General features: G+C 39.5%; 1 non-coding gene across 1 annotated transcript; it reads right to left on the bottom strand.

Moving 5' to 3' along the window:
- Nucleotides 1-5708: 5708 nt before the first annotated feature.
- LOC123455250 lies at nt 5709-5815 on the bottom strand. The gene has a single exon (XR_006633787.1). It is a non-coding gene; the product is annotated as a U6 spliceosomal RNA (small nuclear RNA).
- Between the last annotated feature and the right edge of the window lie 1267 nt (nt 5816-7082).

The following is a 7082-nucleotide window of genomic DNA, read 5'->3' as shown; positions in this document are numbered from 1 at the left end:
TTCCTCTATATTTTCTTCTATCATGGGTTTCTTCCAATATTCCTTAAGGGTTAACTATATACCCACTGTAGTATACCATTTAAAAATCAGGGGCTGGAGAGATTGTTTAGTGGTTAAGCGCTTGCCTGTGAAGCCTAAGGACACTGGTTCAAGGCTTGGTTCCCCAGGACCCACGTTAGCCAGATGCACAAGGGGGCGCATATGTCTGTAGTTCGTTTGCAGTTGCTGGAGGCCCTGGCATGCCCATTCTCCCTCTCTCTTTCTCTCTCTCGCTCTCCTTCTCTCTGTCGCTCTCAAATAAATAAATAAAAATAAAAAAAAAATCAGTGAAGCTCTTGGAAAAATCCAAGCTGAATTTCTATCTTTCCTGAACATAAGTACTCATTTACACAGAGCATTAGACTCTTAAATCATGAAAATATGAAATGCAACACAAATGTTGCTTACCTTGAGTTCTCTCAATCCATTGAAAATTGGAAGAATGCCCTTAGTCTATGAGGTTTAAAGGGCTAGGAATTCTAAGTAGCCTAGAAAGAAAAATATGAGAGTCACCACAGGCAGAAAGCAGGTCAAAGAACAATCTTGCCACTCAGATTAACTATCCATCATCAGTTTGATGAATGTGGCCCAATGTGTACTGCTGCATTGTATCCTCATGACTTTTAATTTAGGGCTCATGGACATCAGCTACTTTAAGGTGGATGGTGACCAAACTAGTAAAGCTGACTGCAAAACGACAGACATAGCCACCAATCAACCTCATACCATTCTTCCATCTAGAACATCACCATCTCAGAGGCCAAAGAAATGCACCCTTGGTCACAGTACAATGGCATAAGGAAAATTCCTAAGGATCATGCAACATAGAAATGAAATGGCTTCTGAAATTTGCTTGGCTATGACAAGAATTCAAACATTTCCAAAACTTACTAGCCTAGAGACCTTCTAATGGCTCATAAAAATAACAAAGGACAGTTTATAAGTATCAAAGGAGTTATAATTTCCAATTCCAGAAGGGATTGGGCAAACCACTACTTTCGTTGTCAAGCACTTTGTGTTCAGTGTTTTCATAACTTTTTCACCTGATATTAAGTAATTTTCATCTGGCTTTCATTAAACACATGAAGCCCAGAAGACTTTGAATAACTTCCCTAGGCTCATGTGGCGTGGAGAAAAGGGTTAGAAAATACATTTGACTTTCCCTGTTGCTCAGGATCTTGTCAATAAACTGAGCAATTCCGGAGCCCGGTAGGATGCCTTCTTATGGTTCAGTGGAGGCATTGAAATCATTCCAGTTGTTTGAGCAAAATGTAGGGAGAATGTCACATACACAATTAGCCAGCTTTTGAGATTTGCAAAAGCAAGAAGATAACATGGGGAAATCATTTTGCATCACAGAAATAGTACTTCTTAAAGCTGTAAGAGAAAAGAGTTTAAAAATATTACAATTTAGGCATTTCATGGACAATCCATTTGATCTGGGACAGAGATGCCTATTTCAATGTATAAAACCTCCTTGTTTCACAAGTACCTTACTTGGAAATTCAAAGAAAAGACTCCATGTATATATGAAAGGAAAAATAAATGGTTTGAAAGATGCCCTTGAAAGATCTCCCAAAGCACAGTGAATCAGGATGGGTTGAAGCTAAGGCTTAGTTGCTTATAAACCAACACCTTCAGTGAGGTTGTACTTCCTGGAACTCAGGGGCCACTTTCTACAATTTTTTTCAGATTTTCTTTTCATAATATGATTTCAAGAGCCCTCCAGTACTAAAGTAATGTCAGGGCTGGCTGTTCAACATTTTCTTTACAGAATGTTATAATATACCGCACATATCTCAGAACTTCATTGACATCATATGAAATTTCAGTTTTTATTGACAAAAGGAAAATTAAGTGTCAGTCAGTTGTATTTCAAAATTCCTGTAGGACTATGGGTAATTTTTTTCACAGACCCAGGACTACCTATAAATTCTCATAAAAGTACATAAAATATTTATGTAAGTATAATTAAACCACAGAAAGCTGCTTCAGGAGATTTTCACAGATATCTTACATCTAGGTAGTTGATTATAGTGCAATTGCCCTTACCTTAAAACCACAGATATCTCTTTATGTATTACTCTATTTGTAAAGTATTTTGTTGAATCAACCTTTCAAATGTATCTTGCTTTTGTCAAGGAGGGCACATGGAAGTCAATGAGAATGGCCACTGGATATCTCTTCCATGCATAGAACTTCTCTGGACAAACCGATTTATGATGAAGATTTTAGGTTATTACAAGCTCATGTCCTTCTGGAAGACCTGTGATGGGCTAGGAAGACTTCAGAAAGGTGGAAAACTTTCTTCATAAGCACAAGGACCTGAGCACATTGATGAGAGCTAGACTGAGCTTAACCCTCAATGCCAATGTGAAAACAGGCTCTGGTCATGCACACCTGCAACCTGTACTAAGTAAGGCTGAGATAGGAAAATTGCTGCTGTTCACCAGACAGCTTAACAAAACCAGCTGTTCTAGTGGGAGACACCATCCCAGGGAAATGATCCAGAAGAATGATAAAAGACTTGCTACATTGTTTTCTAACTTCCACACGCGTGTGCTTGAGCATCTTCACACACACTCACTCACATACACACACTCATCCACTGTATATAAAATTCACAAACACATGTGCATACACTGTACATAAACATCAAACACACACTATGACCAAGAACAGAAGACATCTCAAACACAACAATTGGATCACTTACTAGAAGCAAATACCAAATACATTATAAACTAAAAGTGGTACAAAAATTGAAAGGAGAAAAATTATTTCCCCTGTGAGATTCACTGAAGCTTTTAAAAATGAAGTGGAGCTTTAGCTTCACCTTGAAAAGTCATTTCCATCTGCTGTCTTTCATAGACTGTACACTGAACACAGTACATAGTTCCCAAGTTCCTCCGGGGAAGAGAATTTGCTGTTTACCACTGAATATCTAGCTTGCCATAGCAAGCATCTATTATCCACACAGTGTGTTACAAAAACACTGGTTTGAAAATTAAATTAGAAAAACTAAGAGGCTCTCTCTTGGCAATGTAATAATTCTGAGCCTCAGTGGGGTGAGAGTGACCTAGACAGGAAGAACCATGTGCCCCATGCATTAGCAAAATTACCTCTGCATCAAGGTAGAAGGAGCGATGCTCCATATGAATAGAATCATGTCTACAGTATATAGTTTTGTGATTTTTGACAGAGACATCCCCTTATTATAATATATCCACTATGATCAAGACACAAAACATTTTAGGTACACCCATCCAAATATTTCTTTTCTTTAAATATATATATATATATACATATGTGTGTGTGTGTGTGTGTATACATTTTGACAATTTCTATACTTACAGACAACAAACCATTATATTTCCTTCCCCTCCACTGCTTTCCCCTTCATAACTCTGGTCTCCATCATATCCCCCCTCTCTCCATTAGTCTCTCTTTTAATATGATGTCATCATCTTTTTCTCCTATTATGAGAATCTTGGATAGGTATTGCCAGGCACTGCGAGGTCTTAGATATTGAGGTCAATTTCTGTCTGGACAGTTGTATGTAAGGAGTGGTACCCTTCCTTTGGTTCTTACATTCTTTCTGCCACCTCTTCTGCAATGGATCCTGAGCCTTGGAGGGTGTGAGATGTCTCAGTGCTGGACACTCCTCTGTCCCTTCTTCTCAGAACTATGTTGCCTTTTGGGTCACTCCAGTGGTCATCGCCATCTGAAAAGAAAAGCTTCTCTAGCCAGAAGTGAGAATAGCAATTATATATGAATATGAACATTAAGTATAGTGTTTTCAGGGAAATATTTCTCATACCTCCTTGCAGTTTGCCCTTCTGTTGTAAGGGAAGTGTTACAGTCAGGTCTGCATTGCTGGCAGAAATCACCCAACCAAGGGCAGCTTGTGGGGAAAAAAAAAAAAAAGAGGTTTATTTTGGCTTACAGGCTCAAGGGGAAGCTCCACGATTACAGGGGAAAATGATGGCATGCGCAAGGTATGGATAGCACTTCCTGGCCAACATACAGTGGACAACAGGAGCAGGAGAGTGTGCCAAACTTTGGCAAGGGGAAACTGGCTATAACAACCATACGCCTGCCCCCAACAATACACTGCCTTCAGGTGGTATTAATTCCCAAACCTCCAACAGCTGGGAAGGTACCATTCAGAACACCTGAATTTATGGGGACACCTGAATCCAACTACCACAGTAAGTTACTCCAAACTGAGAGCAATAAGCTGTGGCCGGCTATATGAAATGCAGCTAGGGCAACTCATTAGACACTCCCACGTCTGTTCCTGTGGACATGCCCTCAGTGGAAGGGAGTGCATGGAGGAGGTTGTCAGACCTCCTCCTTCACCCACCTGACATCTCAGGAGCCTCCTGTTCCAGCTGTATGTAATGATACAAGAGGTTTCATGGTCTCTGGGGAATATGGCATATGTAGAAGATAGAAGATCAAGAGACCATGAGTTCCATCTAAGCAGCTAGAATGAGACTTCTTGATGTAATGGTTGCTTGGGGTTCTCCATGCTTCTGTAAGTGACCTCTCACCCCCTACTCTCTAAGTAACCCCAATAAATTCATTGGTTCACCCAGACTGGTTTTGATGCAGTTGTGCATTGATCTGTTATTTCCGTTTTATTTGGGGTGAACTGATATGCATTAGGGTCTCCCCACCAAAGAAGATTCACTCAACAGCTCCCATCCCTCCTTAAGCTTTCATAGTTCAGCACTTTGATATTATGGGCTCGTTTACACTCTAGGTAACTGAGGTCATATATTTTGCATGATGTACACATGTACCTCTTGTATGTGAACTGTTTTATGCCTGGCATCTCTTGAGCGGCATGATGAGTATGATTGTCACCTATACTCTTTGGTCTGTCAGGAGTTGGCTGTTCTTAATGATCAGTACTCTTTAATTCCTAGTTGTCTCGATTGAGTAAGGGCTGGTGCGAACTTGTTGTATGGTTACCATGAGTCAAGCTATTGTGGGTTAGTTACTTCTTTAATGGCTAAGACCAAAGTGGGTGAAAATTTACAAAAGCTGCATTCCTGGAGTTTCCTGCTCAACTTACAGCCAGTAGCACTGGAGGGCTTCCTCCCCTAAGCAGTGTTTTACTGCTCGTACGACCTTGAGGAGGGGCCTTGTGAATCTTATAACTTTTGAGCTTCCTGAGCCTTGTAAAATGGGCTAATTCCCTGAGACTTATGAGCTTCCAGCAAAGCCAAGAGCTATGCAACACCCTTTTTAAATTTAATATTTGACCTTATCCTGGGGAATGGGCTGTCCTTACTCAGGGAAGGTTTTGCATGCTTCAGATAACTTTCTTAGGAAATGCCTCCACAAACACATTCAAGACTACGCCTCAGTAGTAGCACTGCACACATTTCTTAATCTAGTCAAGTTGGAAAATAAAACTGATCACCGCAGCCACTGTGCACATTTTAGTACAAGTCTTTGCGAGAAAACACACACATACACAAGACACACTCACATTGATTTCTTTTGATGTAGCCCTTTTATTTTTCTAAAACCAGTCAGTTATATCAACTGAACCAATAGCCAGACAATAGAGTTATAGATGTGGCAGATAACACTGATAAATTATGCATGAATGCATTCTCTATTTTTTTAAAAAATTATTTATTTATTTATTTGAGAAAAATATGGAACACTTCACGAATTTGCGTGTCATTCTTGCGCAGGGGCCATGCTAATCTTCTCTGTATCGTTCCAATTTTAGTATATGTGCTGCCGAAGTGAGCACTGCATTCTCTATTTAAAAATATAGTGCAGCTGGACATTTTTATTTACTTTAAAATGTTTAGTATTATATTCAGACAAGCAGAGATGATATTTATTTGTAAGAACAATTACCCTACATAGCATGACATCTTTAGAAGCAATTTCTGAAATACATTTTGGGTTGCATTGTTGCTTCAGTATGTCATATAGGGTTACTCTGAGCAGTATGGACATTCTAAAAATCTTGAAATATATGTTGGCTTTCAGTAATTAATAAAGTTAGGGGAAAGAATGTTCTAAATTGACACCCCACCTTAAATGTGCTTTTGAATACAAAACACCTAGGGCGATAACAGGTGAAGGAGCAGACTACAGTAGCAGAATCACACAGTTGTCCAAACTGAGCCATGTAATAGTTTAGCTTGGTATATGTAACATTTCACCTCACTAGGCCATAAAAACTGACTGCATCTACCATATTTTTTCACACAATTAAGATTTTTATCATGGCAATTATTATGGTGAACAGGTAAATTGTCTTTTTATTTGTTTGTATGACTACTAAATGAAAATCTTGAAATGTACATTTTCAGAAAAGGAGATGGAGGGGTTTTCACTTAATATTAAAGGAAAGAAAGAGGAAAATTGAAAAGTAATTCAGGCAAGATCACACACACAGCAAGTATTATAATTACTCTCTTATATTTCCCCAGACTTCTACAAAGTTGGATTCAGTCATGTGACCAGTTGACTAATGAGATCTATATGATAGTTTAAGGATGAGAGATTGATATAATGTATATTCAAAAAATATCATGCGGGCTGGAGAGATGGCTTAGCGGTTAAGCGCTTGCCTGTGAAGCCTAAGGTCCTGGGTTTGAGGCTCGGTTCCCCAGGTCCCACGTTAGCCAGATGCACAAGGGGGCGCACGCGTCTGGAGTTTGTTTGCTGTGGCTGGAAGCCCTGGCACGCCCATCCTCTCTCTCTCCCTCTGTCTGTCTTTCTCCCTGTGTCTGTCACTCTCAAATAAATACATTAAAAATGAACAAAAAATATTTTTAAAAAATATCATGCATATACATACTCTCAGCCAGCTTTATGTCTGTTGTTTATGTTTCATTCTTAAGAATAGAGATACAAGCTGGACATCGTGGCACACACCTTTAATCATAGCACTTGGGAGGCAGAGGTTGGAGGATCGCTGTGAGTTCAAGGCCACCCTGAGACTCCATTGTGAATTCCAGGTCAGCTTGGGCTAGAGTGATACCCTACCTCAAAAAACAATACAA

Source organism: Jaculus jaculus, chromosome 15, assembly GCF_020740685.1.
Source record: "Jaculus jaculus isolate mJacJac1 chromosome 15, mJacJac1.mat.Y.cur, whole genome shotgun sequence".
Classification (NCBI taxonomy): Eukaryota; Metazoa; Chordata; class Mammalia; order Rodentia; family Dipodidae; genus Jaculus; species Jaculus jaculus.
This window is presented reverse-complemented; position numbering and strand designations above follow the sequence as displayed.